This window comes from Eurosta solidaginis, chromosome 1 (assembly GCF_040869045.1).
Source record: "Eurosta solidaginis isolate ZX-2024a chromosome 1, ASM4086904v1, whole genome shotgun sequence".
NCBI classification, from domain to species: Eukaryota; Metazoa; Arthropoda; class Insecta; order Diptera; family Tephritidae; genus Eurosta; species Eurosta solidaginis.
In genome coordinates this window covers 319,978,623-319,996,876 of record NC_090319.1, presented here as the reverse complement: position 1 = coordinate 319,996,876, position 18,254 = coordinate 319,978,623, and the positions used below count along the sequence as shown (strand labels likewise).

The 18,254-nt window shown below is 34.8% G+C and overlaps 1 protein-coding gene and 1 long non-coding RNA gene across 5 annotated transcripts in view; both read left to right on the top strand.

The window, feature by feature from the left end:
- LOC137237718 (uncharacterized) lies at positions 1–4,277 on the top strand. The gene is made up of 2 exons (XR_010949015.1): positions 1–508; positions 1,496–4,277. It is a non-coding gene; the product is annotated as an uncharacterized lncRNA (long non-coding RNA).
- The window catches only part of Ir93a (Ionotropic receptor 93a), a 194,756-nt gene that overhangs the window by 124,720 nt on the left and 51,782 nt on the right, over positions 1–18,254 (top strand). The gene's annotated exons all lie outside the window — the stretch shown is intronic.

Sequence of the window (18,254 nt, the reverse complement as noted above, 5' to 3'; positions counted from 1 at the left end):
TGTAGTTACCTCTCTGAAGTTGGCAAGACAACTTTTACTTGGAAAAAATTACCTATTGAGAAAATTGCCGAGAATTTGCCGTGAATTATCCGTAGAACAAAAAAATTTGCCGCGGCCGTATTTTAGAAAATATCGTGTGGCACTTCATTTGAAGTTAGCGTGTCACCCTCAGAAAACCAACTTAGAGACAAGCTAGGAAAATAATTCTTCCACACGAATTTTCCGTAAATTTGCCGTAGATAAGTGGCATATTCAATAAATTCGAAAAAACATGGACCATGACTAAAACTTCAGATGAGGCGGCTTTTGGATTGTTCGAGAGAAAGGTTCTTCGAGAACAACAGCGAGTACCGAAGAAGATTTAATGATGAGCTGTACCATCTTTGCACAGATATCAACATATGCCAGCGAATAAAAAGACAGGGGCTTTGCCTAGACCATATTATGGCTATGAAAGATGATACTCCAGCTAAAAAAGTATTTTTATCGGAGTCCGCCTATTATGAAAGTAAGTTCTAACAATCTATAATAAATATCAAAAAAGAGAATGACCTACGAAATTTAGAATGACAACTTTCCACTTTTTGGTCACGTGTGGGACAAAGCTAATACACCTAATAATAACAATAAGGATAGAAATTTGAGCTTAAATTTTAAACCATTCATCGATTTAAACAATTTTTGAAACTCTTTTCAACTAAATTGGAATAAATTTACTACTGGGGTTAGCAATTTTGTTCGGTTTAAATTTTTAACTTCTTTCAACATCAAGCCAAAATATAAAAAAATGTTTTAAAACAAAACCCAAAAGTTTAAACTTGTTGCTAAAAATTTAAAAGCAAAAAATTTCATTTATGAAATGTTCTGCAACTCATAGACTATTTTTCATATTACTTTGTCATACTTATGAACTGTTATGATATGTTTTGCCATGCAGATGTTATAGCTCGTTAGGTAGACCAAGCTAGTACAATCCATGTCATGTCGGTTCGAAACCTGGTACCAGTTCACAAGATTTTTCTTTTTTTGTTTGGGTAAGTGTAGACTTCTCTGGTTTAAAATGAAACCCAGCTCTGCGCACCTATTTTCACAAAATCTATATATAAATCTTATAATCTAAATTTTAAACCAAATGTGTTTTATTCATTTACGTAATACACACAAGTTTCAGATTTAAGCTCAAACTTTCAACCGTATTTTTAAATCAGCTTCATTAAATACAAATGAGTTAAGGTAGTTATTTTCTTTTTTTATTAATCACGAGAGCGGTAAATCACAAATTGTATGACAGTTTTTTTAAAACAAACTTTTTCAACCTAATTGAAGTAGCGAAATTATCATTTTATTTTATATTTAAAGGTATTGTAAAACCTTTAATGGTTTAATATATTTAAGTTGATTTGAGATTTGCAATAATTGTATTCAGTTTCATAAGTTAAATTTTTTTCGCACCAAGGTATACTTTCTAATGGAACTTCACTTTATATTTAAACAGCACCCGGATATATGATATTTGAAGTTTCACGCAAATGTTTTCTAAAAAATTTTAAAACGTCGGAATGACATGCATTTACAAATAATCGCGGAAATTTGCAGTCCACATTAGACGGATGACATATTCCCACCGCATAAAGTTGGTTATTAGATACGCCCGGTGCTCCAGAAACTCCAATAAGCTGGCAAGCGTAACTTTCAACACAAATCAGCTCTTTTGGGAAGGGAGCCCCTTGCAAGTAATCACATTCTTCGTTTTTTGTTACAGATGCCATAGTTATTTGGTAAGAGTAATCATCGGTGTTTGGACTCCATTGATTAACAAACATGCTTCTGCCAGCTAAATTTTTTTTTCCGCAAAGTTGTATTGGCCTTACGCCGTTCTCCTGGTCAAAGGGTGAATTTACCTTAATCCCAGCTATATTGATATCTAAATCATCGTGTGGATAAAGTTTACAAAACACCCCTCGACTTTGTGTATCAGGCAAAAGGTATTCTTGATTAGTTCTAACGACGAGTTCATTTGGTTCATAATCATTCACGCAATCCGCAGATGTGATCACTACATCCATAGTGATTAATGATCCTACACAATGATATCTATGATTGAGGAATATTGCTACTACATGGTCCACCGAATGTGAACACGTAAAAACACAGCAAAGTACGATAAAAAGTAGCGCGAAGTTCATTGTGGTTGTAGACTATTTTCGTCGCTTGTTGAGTATAAATTAGAGCAAGAAAAGTTTGGTGGGTGCTATTTATATACAGTATTAAAGCTTGATGAAAATTTCGGGTGCAAGTGCTCGGCTAGAAATATCAGCCTAAATTTTTAACCAATCATCGGTTGAAGAATTTTTTGTCTACTAAAGCGGAAACCTCCCAATTTACTACTGAGGTATTCCATAGTGTCGGGTGGGACATTTTATCTCTTTTATTTAGGTTAAGCAATTTCTCCTAAACTAGTAATATAATATTTTTTTAGAAGTCAGTAGTGATTTTAATCTGAAGCTAAGAATGTGAAATACCAAATGATGTAATATACGTAGAAATTGGCATTTTCAAAAGTAATGGGTGGGACAAAAAAAATAGCACCACCTCTCGAGGTAATCAAATTCACTTCCCAATTTCAGAAAAACTATAAATATTTTAGTCAGTAATGCCATATCACATGCTTGTATTATAATGTTGTTTCGACCCAAAGATATGCAGTTAGTGGTTCATGCTCTGAAGTAGTGCTGCTTTTGAACATTGGGAATTGGCTAATTTAATGATATAAAATAGTATAACTTAATGATATAAAAAAACCTAATTGAAACAAATTGTATGCATACAGTATGTATGCTGAATGCATGAAAAAGTATGCAAGATTCATATTTTCTAAATTGAAAACATATCTATTCATACACAAAAATAATGAACTATGCATTGGTACCCGATTGGAAAAAGCTTTATGCATGCATGAAATATGTATGTTGTATCAATGATCGTATGTTTTTAAAAATACACTTTCCTGAATTTAGTTTGTACGTATATAATTACGACCTTTTGATTTTTCTTTTTTGGATTGAAAAGTTATTTGACTAACGAAATGTATGTACTTGAAAGAGTACTTATTTTCGAAAAAAAAACTCCAGGATACGAATAACTGATGAGAGACTAGCCAACTTGGAGCAATAGGCTTGGAATATGTCAAGGATTAATGAAGACCGCCAACCGTTTGTATGATTTGCCTTCCTTAAACTGTTGTGAAGACTATTTTCAGGATGTTGCAGTTTGACCAAACCGATAAGAATTGTGGGTTTATTAATGGTCGATATAGCCCAAGTTGATGGCTTCAAGTTGCTCCATCTCTCATCATATGAATGTAATTGTTATTGTTATTACATATGTAGTATAAAATCCTATCGATCAATGCGGGGATAGTTCATTCGTACTTATAAAACATATGTACGTAGTGCTTTTGTATGCATTCAGCATTAATACAACCATATGCATACAGAAGTAATACAATGGGAGTAATAGAGTTTGCATGCTCCGTGAGAAACTACACGTGTTAAAAAGAAATAAACGTGCATTTATACTGGCATACATATATATATGTAGCTCAAATTCATGCCTCAAACATCGATGTTTCATGCATCCATTTACAACCGACAAATAAATGTATTCATGCATAGTTCATACTGTTAAAAAGCCAAAAAATAAAAGCTTATTTATCTGTATATTTTATTTTATAATTAATAATAAATTGTTTTTTGGGCCGGATGGGATATCCACTAATTATTTCTTTATAGGCAGAGTACGTCTCAACACAAAAATAATTTTCTCGCAACCCAGTACTAATTGAAAGTCCATAAACTGTACCTTCTTTCTGCGAAAGAAATTCCTTGACAGTTTGGTTAAAAAATATTTCAGTTAGAGATAATCACATGAGGTTGGGCTTTTAATAACAAAAAAAAATATTTTTTTTGTCTTTTTTCTATTGTTACAGATTTGTACACAATCAATGTATTTTAATTTCTGGACCTGCGGTATTTTTTCACTAGCACGTATTTTACTTTTATTCGATTTCAATTAAAATTTATATTTTTTTAAAATAAAACCAAAAAAGTTTCACAAAATCCAAAAATAGAAACTTGCAGTCAAAGCGGGGTTCGAAACAAAACCAAAAAGTTTCAAAAATCTATGAAATAGAATCTGTTCTGGATTTGAAATAAAACCCTTAAGCTTTAAACCATTTAAATAAAAAAAATCATTTGTGAAGAGTGATGCAAATCAAAGATTCTTTCTTATAACATTTTTTGATATGGAGTTTTATGCTGTGATTTTTTATACAAATGTGATAGCTCAGTGGGTACAGCACCTCTACTGATATCTTCAGAACGTCGGTTCGAAATCTTACCATTGTAAACCGGGTTAAATTTTTTAAACTGAAACTCAGTTCTATGCACTAATTTTCACGAAAACTGGTAGAATCTTAGTTTTAAGCCAGTTTTCTGGTTTGGTCATATATGGAGTACAAACAAGTTTCAGATTTAGGCTCAAACTTTCAACCGTGTGCCTGCCAAAATCTCTATCGATTTATAGACAAAAAGCGTCCAGCGTGGTGTGGTGGTAGCGTGCTTCGCCTACCACACTGAAGGTCCTCACTTTCAAGTGCCGGCCAAAGCAACATGAAAAATTTAGCACAATTTTTCAATTGTAAAAAACTTTTTCTTAGCTATGTCGGCCCTCGGCAGTGATTTGGTAAACATTCCAATTGTAGTTCTGCCATGAAAAGATATTCAGTGAAAATGCATCTGCTTTGCAGCTTCCGTTCGGAGTCGGCATAAAACATGTAGGTCTGGTCCCGCCAATTCGTAGGGAAAATTAAAAAGGAACACGACGCAAATTCCAAGAGAAGTTTGGCCTAAATTTCCTAGAAGATAAATTGCGCCAAGTATTAACAAACTTCGTATACCTTTCACGAAAATGAAATGGTATATATATTAAGTTTGTCACGAATCTCAAAATTATAAGTCCACAAAGGAGAAGAGATTAACCCACCAATAAGAGTACCGTATTGATCATGATGACGGTCCGAGTTGTTTTACCCTTGTCCGTCTGTGCATCCGTTTGAACGTAAACTGGTTCCTCAATTTTTAAGATAAAAAAAAAAAATTATGTAAGGCGCGATAACCTCCGAAGAGATCTAAGGCCGAGCTTCTCTTCCAATTTGCGTCGTTCTCCTCTTGATTGGCCGGACAGGACCTACATGTTTTATGCCGACTCCGAACGGCATCTGCAAGGCAGATGAGTTTTCACTGAGAGCTTTTCATGGCAGAAATACACCCGGAGCGCTTGCCAAACACTGCCGAGGGGCGACCCCGCTTAGACAAATTTTCTTCTAATTGAAAAACCTTATTTCTAAAATTTTGATGTTGCTTTGCCTGGGGTGCGAACCCAGGGCATACGGTGTGATAGGCGGAGCACGCTACCATCACACCACGGTGGCCGCCACAGCCAATTTTTAAGATATACTAATGAAATTTTGTCAGTTTTATTTTTGTGTCTGACAAGACATTTGTCCGAATCGACCGGTTCCGACCACTATATCCTTCATACAACCGATTTTTCAGTGAAACCTTTTTTATAGTATCTTTCCCAATTTATCAGTAAGAATTCAAAGACATCAAATTTCACCTAATGCTTTCGTATATGGCACATATTGCTGTCTGAAGAACTCGTAGAAATCGGTCGTATAAATACCATATATCCCATAAAAACCGATTGTTTAGATAAGCTGTTTTCGTCATTTCTACCCCATTTTAACGGCTTGAAACTTCAAATTTCACCAAACACATATTTTTACATCACATATTGTTCAGATAAGTTATTAATGGTCATAGCTACAATGTACAGACCACAAGAAACGTGAAGCTTTTTATCCTCGCACATAGTAGCAATCTATTTTTATACCCAGCTGTACTTGTGCGCAGGGTATTATAACTTTGATTGGATATCGGTTGGTTGCACAGGTACAAAGGAATCGAGATAGACATAGACTTCTCTATATCAAAATCATCATTATTGAAAACAAATTTGATAAAGCCATGTCCGTCGGTCCGTCCGTCTTTCCGTCCGTTAACAAGATAACTTGAGGAAATATTGCGATATCTTCTCCAGATTCGGTTTACGGGCATGAAAACGAAAAAACGCGCTATTGAAAACAAATTTGGTAAAGCCATGTCGGTCGGTCCGTCCGTCTTTCCGTCCTTTAACAAGATAACTTGAGAAAATATTGAGATATCTTCGCCAAATACGGTATACGGGGTTATCTAGACCCAGAATAGATTGGTATTGAAAATGAGCGATAATCGGACGATAACCACGCCCTCTTTTACAATATCGAAATTTAGAAAAATGAAGAAACTGTGATAATTCAAAAAGGAAAACCGCTAAGGTAATGAAATTTGATATGTGGTTTGGCGTTATGACGCAAAACATAAATTCAAAAAAATGGGATAAGACTTATTTCATGAAAGGTATGAAGTCTTCGGTACAGCCGAAAACAGTCCCGTCAAGCTAATGCAAACTCTTAATTAATCAAATAAACAGATTTTGTTCTACCAAAATAAAAAATTCAAGGTAACTAATTATGCCTTTTGAAGCGAAATGAGAATAGTGCGTATTTGGTAAAATATTTATCTATTCCGTTTCTTTTCAAAGCAAAATTTAATTGTTTGTTTCCTTCATTAGGGTAGGTACCTTTTCATTGATGTAAAGGCTTAACCGAACACCATAGCACCCTACTATGAGGCCATCAAAATTAAGTTCAAACCCACAGTTATAATTTTGAACATTTGCTTATTGCAACCCCTATCAAATAATCCGAATCAATACCAAATATTGGTTATATTCAAAAATTTTCATACAAGGTCATATTACAATAAATTTTAAACCATTTTTCAATTATCAAATCAATTTAGTTAATTAAGAAAAATAGATAGTGGTATATATATTAACTTTAAAAAACATGACATACATACATATAAACTTACATAATCAATCAACAGCAGTTCATCGAATCCTTAAATAGATAGGAATGAACGTCAGTATGTATAAGTAGTACATGTATTTCTAAAAATAAAACAAAATATAACTGAATAATAATTGTGTTGGGTACAAATTAATTGGTAAGGGTTGATGATAAATTCAATTAATAACAAATTTTTATATGATATACACGCAAGTGGTACATATGTAACGTAGACTGTGGGCACTGGTGTGCATGCCCCGGCAGGAATAGCTTACACGAATGTGTGTCGGAATTGGTACCGACGGTTGACCTTGACTTGTCAAACTTTTGCTTAATGCAAACAACACAATTTAAATGATATTTTTGCTGCCTAAATCTGTGGTGACCAAGCCAACATAGTCAAATTTCACCGGTCATAAGAAGAGTCCAAAATTACTCCGACTTCAATAAATTTGAAGGTTTTGTGGCTCTTTCTACATTAATTTTGGAGCTATTTTGGAATAATTTTTTAATCTTTTGTTATGTCCTTTTTAGGGCTCATATTTATGATTCTTAAAAGAACTTACATCGATTTAAGAGACAAGAATTTCGAATTAAAAATATATAAATCTGGATATAAGCTTTATTAGAGGACCTTTCTCCCGCCATGATTGCATCCAGAGGGTCACAAGGGTGTTAATCAGTAGAGACAGACCGACCTTTTGTCGATTTAAAAAAAAATTATTTCTAAAAACTATTTTACTGCCACAGAGTCTTTTTATAAATGCATATAATTTTTATTTTTTTGCAGGGACCCATTTCAATAGTTTTCTTTCTTTGACTGGAAAAAGTCCGAGTCAAAACATCGTCCTAGGTGAAAGTGAATGGGATTTCGGTGATCCCCATACATTCTCATCACGAATCAAGCATCTTTTTTATTTCTCATACCTTTTTTTTTTATCCGCAAATAAAAGAAAAGTCCGGAATTTTATATTTTAAGTCCACAAATAAAAGAAAAGTCCGGAATTTTATTTTTTAAGGACAAATAAAAGTAAGGCCCTTTAACTATGGAACAATCATCCAAATGACCACCGCAATAGATTCTTCTAAATGTTTAGATTTGAAACGTATTTGGTCATGTGGAAATTTTTGTTACTAATTCCAGAAATTTGTGATAGAAAAAATAAAACCAACTCTCATAGTACTCATAGTACTTTTCTATGGTGAATTTGAACCTGTTTTTGGGCCATGAAGTTTGATCTAATTGAGATATTGCGTTGAAACTAGATATATTGCTTTCTGGTAAAACATGAATGGTTCTGTATGAAAAAAAATTCGTTCGTGATGGACCTTATTTGGGATTGTTGGATTGGTCCACGTATAACTAAAGAAACAATTGCAAAAGTGTATCAAAATGCGTCATTTCGCTACAATATCAATAAATACATTTAATTTGTTATTTGGTAGAGCAAAATCTGTTTGTTCAGCTAATTAAAACAAACAAAAAACAAGTAAGGGTATCTAAGTTTGGGTGTAATCGAATATTATATACTCAGCTTGAGTTTGACTGTACAAATTAATTCAAATTCAGTTCAGATAAATTATTTTTTCGAATTTCGTTACGAGGCATTTATTATTTTTTGAGGCTCTAGAAATGTTTCGTATTGCTTGATCGGAATAGAGGTGTGGCACCACCCATTAAAAAAAATGTCTCCTAATTTCCTCTTACAATAAAACTTGGTAAGTGAAATATGATTGACACAAAACCATTTTTCAATAATATATATATCCCGGTCTATGAAAAGGTGGCTTATGACTCCAAAAAGAAATTGTGAGAAACAGCTGTTAAAGATAAACAATGCATTTCTTCACGACGGTTGTGCTCTTCCTTTTTTTTTTTTTAGTCATAAGCCACCTTTTCATAGACCGGGTCACATATAGCTTAATATTATAGTCTATGACCCATCTAAATATCTTTTATATACAAATGGGCGTGGTTTTTAACCCCATCCATTTTACCTAGAAATATTTCCTGCTTTAAGGAAAATATGTGTACCCAATCTTATTACTTACTTACTTACTTACTTAATTGGCGCTTAACCGTCTAAACGGTTATGGCCGTCCAACAAGGCGCGCCAGTCGCTCCTTCGCTCCGCCAACCGGCGCCAATTGGTCACACCAAGGGAGTTTAAATCGTTTTCCACCTGGTCCTTCCAACGGAGTGGGGGCCGCCCTCTACCTCTGCTTCCATAGGCGGGTTCCGATAGAAACACACTCTTGGCCGGAGCATCATCTTTCATTCGCATAACATGGCCTAGCCAGCGCAGCCGCTGCGTTTTAATTCGCTGGACTATGTTGATGTCTGCGTATAGCTCGTACAGCTCATCATTAAATCTTCTTCGGTACTCGCCATCGCCAACGCGTAGAGGTCCATAAATCTTTCGAAGAACTTTTCTCTCGAACACTCCCAAAGCCGCTTCATCTGCTGTTGTCATGGTCCATGCTTCTGCCCCATATAGCAGGACGGGTACGATAAGTGACTTGTAGAGTATGATTTTCGTTCGCCGAGAGAGGACTTTACTTTTCAATTGCCTACCTAGTCCAAAGTAGCATTTATTGGCAAGATTGATTCTTCGCTGGATTTCAGTGCTGATGTTGTTGCTAATGTTGATGCTGGTTCCCAATCTTATTACGATCCTTTAATTTTTCTTCGAGTTAATAAGGCTCCCGAAACATAGAAATTTGTTTGGCTATAAAAGAGGCGGTGCCACGCCCATTTTCAAAAATTTTATTTTTTCCTTTTTCTTGTTATAATTTCACTTGGAAAATGAAACGCCATTGATATAAATTTGCAAATATATAGCTTATTTTATTAGTCCACGACCCGAGTACGTTAAAATTTCTTCGAGGCATTCTTTATAGTAAAGGCAAGCTATCGAATTTTGTTATGATAGGTTCAACGGTTTTTGATTTATAAACACGAACGCGTAGCGAGCACGAAAGCAAAATCAATTATTTATTTAGTTTGATTTCAATCAATGATGACATGATACGAAACATTCATTCTCTCTCAATTCGTTTCCAGGAATGGGTCTTAAAGTTCATTCAATTGTAAAGATTGGTTCATTCGATTGTAAACAAACTTCATTCGTTTCCAAGAATGGGTCTTGAAGATCAGAGTTGCGTAAACCGCGCAAAAAAAATTCCAAGAAAATCGGTGCGTTTTCATTATTTTTCATTTCAAGTGTATTCAACTACATAAGCGGATCAAAAATTTGTAAAAAAGGTACAAGAAATAACAAAATTAAATGAGCTGTTATATTAACGCACGAAAAGATATAAGTACATTTTATCTTAGCTATCAAAAAATTAAATTTCACGTGTTGTCACGGAAAAAATTTTAACGGGTAAAATAAGCTTTTTTTTGTATTTGTGATCCTGAAAAAATTCGAGTTTTTTGATATCCCATTTGACAATCTTGAGTAAGTTTTCGGTGAAAATCATAAATAAACCTTTACCATGTGAAATACCCCAAAGTTATTCCGAAATGCCCAAATTTGATTTTGAGGATGATGGCATCTATGGTCAATGTTATAAAAAATGCACATTTTCACGCGCTCTCAGAGAGCGGGAAGTTTCATATCATGTCATCATTGATTTCAATGCTTGAACGGTTAACATGTGTCACACGCACTCTTTGGTACTCTGTTTTAAGCGCGCGTGCAACACTTCCCCACCCTACGACCATCGAAATCAAACTAAAAGAGATGTCGTTGATTTTCACGAAGTAGCCATTGTGCTATCGCTTATTGTATACATATATGGTCGCTTACAAGCCAACCATGGCGCAACGATACAAGGTGGCAGCATGGAACAGCTGATTATATACTTTTTTTATTTGATTTGATACATCAATTTCTGGTGCAGTATGATTTTAACATTTGTCCATCGAATTTACAAAAACAAAGTACATGGAATTTTTATTTATGTTTGTAGGTATGTCACCATGCTGCCACCTTGTATCATTCCGCTATGCAAGCCAACCTAATAAAACCGCACTGCGTTTTTTTAGCGCACGCAAACGAACGGCGTTTTTTGCCCTAAACCAAATAAGCATGCGTTGCGACAATGTAAAGCATGTGTGCAAACGTCAAATCTAAATGCGCAGAACAAAAATTGGAAATCGAGTTAGGTTTTCACGCAGCAAATTCAATTTGAGTTGCTCTCATACAAGTTGTATGTGCATGAGACATTTTTGACAGAAAATGACTTGCGTGCGTTTATATTAGGTTGGCTTGTTAGCAGGTGCTAAGCTCACGCCCACCCCAGATCATAAAGTTAAAGTTAAAGTGAATATTAAAGTTAAAGCGAAAGTTAAAGTTAAAAATAAAGTTAAAGTTAAAGTAAAAATTAAAGTTAAAGTTAAAGTTAAGGTTAAAGTTAAAGTTAAGGTAAAGTTAAAGTTAAAGTTAAAGTTAAAGTTAAAGTTAAAATTAAAGTTAAATTTAAAGTTAAAGTTTAAGTTAAAATTAAAGTCAAAGTTAAAGTTAAAGTTAAAGGTAAAGTTAAAGTTAAAGTTAAAGTCTTAAAGTTAAAGTTAGAGCTAAGGTTTAAGTTAAAGTTAAAATTAAAGTTAAAGTTAAAGTTAAAGTTAAAAATAAAGTTAAAGTTAAAGTTACGGTTAAAGTTAAAATTAAAGCTAAAGTTACAGTTTAAGCTAAAGTCAAAGTTAAAGTTACGGTTAAAGTTAAATTTAAAGATAAATTTAAAGTTAAAGTTAAGGTTTAAGTTAAAGTTTAAATTAAAGTTTTTTTTTTTTTTTTTGTTTTTTTTTTTTTTTTTTTGTTTCGTGGAAGGAGGAAATGCTTTATGCACTGACCGGGATATTTAAGCCTCACTGCGAGACTCTCCGAGTGTAGGACTCCCTTCTTCCATGAAGGCCTACCCACTAAAACCTAACCTCCCACGGCCCGCGGTAATCCCCGTACCTGGGACCGCGTTTAGCATTACTTCGGGTACGGGTGCGCGCTACGTGAGCTCTATGGCTACTCTCACGCTAATGGGCTAGGCATCCGTCTTCTCGTTTACTGGTAAGTATATGCCTCACATATGTGCTGACCGTATCCCATCTGTCTCTTCGACAGGTCATGTTATTAATGACAATGCCCGGGGATAGGTCGCCAAGTACATCTTCTACCCTCCTTCGCTGATGGGAGAAGTGCCTGCATTCGATTAAAGTTAAAGTTAAAGTTGAAGTTAAAGTTAAAGTTAAAGTTAAAATTAAAGTTAAAGTTAAAGTCAAAATTAAAGTTAAAGTTAAGGTTAAAGTTAAATTTAAAGTTAAATTTAAAGTTAAAGTTAAAGTTAAGGTTTAAGTTAAAGTTTAAATTAAAGTTAAAGTTAAAGTTGAAGTTAAAGTTAAAGTTAAAGTTAAAATTAAAGTTAAAGTTAAAGTTAAAGTGAATGTTAAAGTTAAAGTGAATGTTAAAGTTAAAGCGAAAGTTAAAGTTAAAGTTAAAAATAAAGTTAAAGTTAAAGTTACAGTTAAAATTAAAGTTAAAGTTAAGGTTAAAGTTAAAGACAAAGTTAAAGTTAAGGTTAAAGTTAAATTTAAAGTTAAAGTTACAGTTAAAGTTAAAGTTAAAGTTAAAGTGCATGTTAAAGTTAAAGTTAAAAATAAAGTTAAAGTTAAAGTGAATGTTAAAGTTAAAGTGAAAGTTAAAGTTAAAATTAAAGTTAAAGTTAAAGTGAAAGTTAAATATTAACTTCTCATTTATTCAATAAAAGTAAAAAATTTATTTTCTTATCGGTCACCACGCTTAAAAAGGTTAACTTGAATTAATATCAAAGACAAAACTTGAACTAATATCAAAGAAAACAAAATGTTGCATAAATATTATAGTTGCATAAGTTGATAATATGCAATAGCTTTACCTCGGCAGTCCCCGAGTGCCACACGTCTTTTTTTGTTATAACTTTTTAACAAAAAGCGGAGAAGGTGCCAACTTCACAGAGCTGCGCCAAAAACATTCAAGTAACTGACCATTGACGATTATCAAGTCTACAACGTTAACTTTGCCCAATAGGGGGCCTATTCACTCAACCGTCATAAAAAGAAAACTGCTAGTGCTTATGAGATAACATTCCGAAAAAGTTCGTTATATCACATTTACACTGCACCGAATGCGTAATTTTGGGCGAAAATTCCGAATGCGAGGCATTTCCTCATACAAATCGCATTTCTGTAATGACTTATTTGAGCGCATTTCATCGCATTCGGCCTCCCAATGCAATTCACACCACCGATTCACATACGCTTTTGACATTTTCTTACTTAGAGAAACCGGAGAAGAACACGAATGGTTAAACAACGCATTTTAGTTATAAATAGCAGGTTTCACTAGTTTTTTTTTTAAGCCAAACTGAAAATTTTACCAGAAACTGATTTGTATATGTGATATTTTTTGTATTTTCTTGCTGTGGTTTGGTGTCCTTGAAGGAAAGATTAAACGATATGCGAATAAGGCCAATGTAGACGCTCTCAAATTACTTATTTGGAAGTAAGCATTTGGGGTCTGTGTAAATACCTATTGTTACGAATGTTAGCAACACTAAGGGGTACTGCCATCTCTATGCCGATGCTAAGCAGTGACGTGAATGCACATCAATAATTTAATCATTTTGTCTACACCTATGTACGTACACGCAGTGGAGAAGAGATGCACAAACACGAGGCGAGAGGCGAGAAGTAGTTTCAATTAAGCACGCTATCTGTCGCGCAATAGTAGAGTTATTTATTGTGAAGTACTTTAATAAAGGCCATTTTGTATTATTAAATATTGGAGTTATTTATTCAACAGTTTAGTGATTCGAACTTAGCAGAAGGTTGCAAATAAGAGGATTTGCAGTAAATTCGTTACAGTATAAAATTAGAAATTTGTTTGTGGTTGCCGGATTCCAAAACAATCAAAATTAAAGAAAAATATAGTGCTGTAAAATGGCAATTTTTCACACTTCTTTCCTCAGAAATGAGTTTTTTCAGAATACTTAATGAGCATAATATCAATCCTTTGAATTTGGAGTAGTTTTTGAAATTTTTAAATAAACTTTGGAAACTTTTTGGAGCAAAATTTGAACATTTTTCTTAACCTTTTTCAAAGCTTTATTGATCTCTTTTAAATTCACACCCTCCACAGAATCTCTTTACAACATGCGTCGTTAAGATCCTTTTAAGTGAATCGATTTTCCATTCGATTTCGCGACGTTCAACCATCAATTTCGTTGTTGCTCAAGACATTTGTTCGATGAACTTCATAAAATCTATCAGTTAATTGACTCTTACAAAAATTCTTTCAGGCGCTATAAACATCAGAAAATGTTTCCAAATAGAAATTTATTGGTACAGCGAAACAATTTCCTGCTAGGGCGGAAATCAATTCAAAAACAGTTTTTACTTTTTGCCCTAAAAGATTTTAAATGAGATTCCTTGTATAATCTACCCCTTTATGCTAATCCGGCTAAAACTGTTTAATATTCGTAGCTTTGCCAGTCATAGATAGATAATTGGAGTCATTTTTAAGTTTCACTAGTGAAGGGTTCGGTCTCTATACCGTTTCTACTAAGTGGAAATAACTTTAATGTTTCTTCTCGGCTAACTAGATATTTTAAACCTCCTTTCTTGAAACAATGTAGAACCAATTTTAAAACAAGTATGCCCTTCCTCAGTGTGTGTCAAGGTCAAAACTGTCGCTCCAGCGCAATTGATAGTTCGGAATCGGATTTTAGCATTAAACAATCTTTTTTTTCTTCCCTCAATAATTAGGGTAGGTTAGGTTGAACTGGCCGGTCCATGAGGACCTCACATAGACTGATTGAGTCCGCAGTGTGACCAGAAGTTTGTTTTAACGCCCAACCTGAAAAACCCTATCAAAAACCAGGACCTATGTTATAAAATAACTCGGTCCTCTTGGCAAGTACTAGAAGCTTCCTAGGACTTAACCCACTTGCTGCTTCTAGATCTAACAGCTGTATCACTCCTAATAGCTGGAGTCTTAGCCTTGCAAGTGCAGGGCACGAGCACAGAACGTGCTCGATCGTTTCCTCCTCCAACCCGCATTTCCTATATCTGCTATCACTGACCAACCCTAATTTAAAGGCATGTGACGCCAGAAGGCAGTGTCCAGTCAGAATACCCGTCATGAGTCTACAGTGCTCTCTTTTTAATAATAGAAGCAACTTTGTTAGTCTAAGGTTGTAAGACCTACACATAATCTTCGACACTTTACAGCCCCGCGCTTCAACCCACACCTTTCCCGCGTGGTCGATCATGTGCACCTCTCGCCTTCGCTTAATCTCGCTCAGTCTAATTGGGACGTCTACGGAGCAAGCTTCTAGGGATGCGCCCTTTTAGCTAGTTCGTCCGCTTTTTCATTCCCATCTATTCCCATATGCCCTGGGACCCAATATAGATGTAAGCTTCTCCCTGTCCCGATTCTCTCCAGAGACTGTTTACACTCTAAACGCATTTAGATGCTGTGCTATGCGAGATTGTTGCCTTAATTGCTGCTTGACTGTCAATATAAAAGTTAACACGGTTGCAGCTTAAGCTATTATCTTCCAGGGTTTCTACTGCTTTGGTTACGGCTAATATTTCCGCTTTGAAAACGCTACAGTATTCCCGCAGCCTGTAGGATCTGCTTATTTCCGGATCAGCGCATTTGGAAACCATCGGTGTACCCATGCATCGCCTCGTCCGCCATTTGCGCACCCTCCGCCAACCGTCCACCTCTATTGTGGCCTTAAGATCTCCCTCGAAGCGCAGATAGGGAATCAGGTAGTCTGTTCGTCTTGTGATTGATGACGCTATACTACTATGGCCATATGATCGGCGCTCAAGCTGCCCCGAAGCACCGAGCCTGGTTGCGGTCGTTAATGCTTTGTAGTTTGCTACCAGGTCTACAGGTGGAATGTGCAGAATGGCATACAGTGCAGCCGCCAGGGTTGTATTCAGGGCTCCCGTAATGCTAAGCATCGATAGTCTGCATACCCCCTCTAATTTTTTGAGGTATATTGTTATACCTTTCATGAAAATGAAATGGTATATTAATTTCGTCACGAAACCGAAAATTGTAAGTCCTTAAAGGAAAATAGATAGACCCACCATTAAGTATACCGAAATAATCAGGTTGAAGAGCCGAGTTGATTCAGCCATGTCCGTCTGTCCGTCTGTCTGTTTGTACGCAAACTAGTCCTTCAATTTTTGAGATATCTTGATAAAATTTGGTGAGCAGGTGTATTTGGGTGTCCGATTACACGTTTGTAGGAACCGACCGGATCGGACCACTATAGCATATATCCTCCATACAACCGATTTTTCAGAAAAAGAGGATTTTTGTAATATCTTACCCAATTTAACAGATTGAAGCTTCAAACTTCACCATATTCTTTCGTATATTGCACATATTGTTGCCTGAAAAAATTGATGACATCGGTCGTATATATAGTATATATCCCCCACAACCGATTGTTCAGATAAGGAACTTTTCGTATTTACTGCCCTATTTTAAGCGCTAGAGGCTTCAAATTTCAACGAATGCTTACGTATATAGCATATATTTTTGTCTGAAAAAATCATAAAGATCGGTGGTATATATAGTATATATGGTGGTATATATAGTATATATATATAGTATATATGTATATATTTTCGCAAATTTTAGCCCCATTTTAACAGCAAGAAGCTTCAAATTTCACCGAATACTTACGTATATAGCATATATTGTTGTCTGAAAAAATCATAGAGATCGGTTGTATATATAGTATATATCTCATACAACGGATTGTTCAGATAAGAAACTTTTCGCAATTTCTACCCCATTTTAACAGCTAGAAGCTTCAAGTTTCACCAAATGCTTACGTATATAGCATATATTGTTGTCTGAAAAAATCATAGAGATCGGTTGTATATATAGTATATATCCCATACAACCGATTGTTCAGATAAGAAACTTTGCGCAATTTCTGCCCATTTTAACAGCTAGAAGCTTCAAATTTCACCAAATGCTTACGTATATAGCATATATTGTTGTCTGAAAAATCATAGAGATCGGTTGTATATATAGTATATATCCCATACAACCGATTGTTCAGATAAGAAACTTTGCGCAATTTCTGCCCCATTTTAACAGCTAGAAGCTTCAAGTTTCACCAACTGCTTACGTATATAGCATATATTGTTGTCTGAAAAATCATAGAGATCGGTTGTATATATAGTATATATCCCATACAACCGATTGTTCAGATAAGAAACTTTGCCCAATTTCTGCCCCATTTTAAACAGCTAGAAGCTTCAAGTTTCATCAAATGCTTACGTATATAGCATATATTGTTGTCTGAAAAAATCATAGAGATCGGTTGTATATATAGTATATATCCCTTACAACCGATTGTTCAGATAAGAAACTTTGCGCAATTTCTGCCCCATTTTAAACAGCTAGAAGCTTCAAGTTTCACCAAATGCTTACGTATATAGCATATATTGTTGTCTGAAAAAATCATAGAGATCGGTTGTATATATAGTATATATCCCATACAACCGATTGTTCAGATAAGAAACTTTGCGCAATTTCTGCCCATTTTAACAGCTAGAAGCTTCAAATTTCACCAAATGCTTACGTATATAGCATATATTGTTGTCTGAAAAAATCATAGAGATCGGTTGTATATATAGTATATATCCCATACAACCGATTGTTCAGATAAGAAACTTTGCGCAATTTCTGCCCCATTTTAACAGCTAGAAGCTTCAAGTTTCACCAAATGCTTACGTATATAGCATATATTGTTGTCTGAAAAAATCATAGAGATCGGTTGTATATATAGTATATATCCCATACAACCGATTGTTCAGATAAGAAACTTTGCGCAATTTCTGCCCATTTTAACAGCTAGAAGCTTCAAATTTCACCAAATGCTTACGTATATAGCATATATTGTTGTCTGAAAAATCATAGAGATCGGTTGTATATATAGTATATATCCCATACAACCGATTGTTCAGATAAGAAACTTTGCGCAATTTCTGCCCCATTTTAACAGCTAGAAGCTTCAAGTTTCAGAAGCTTTCAAGTTGTCTGAAAAATCATAGAGATCGGTTGTATATATAGTATATATCCCATACAACCGATTGTTCAGATAAGAAACTTTGCGCAATTTCTGCCCCATTTTAACAGCTAGAAGCTTCAAGTTTCACCAACTGCTT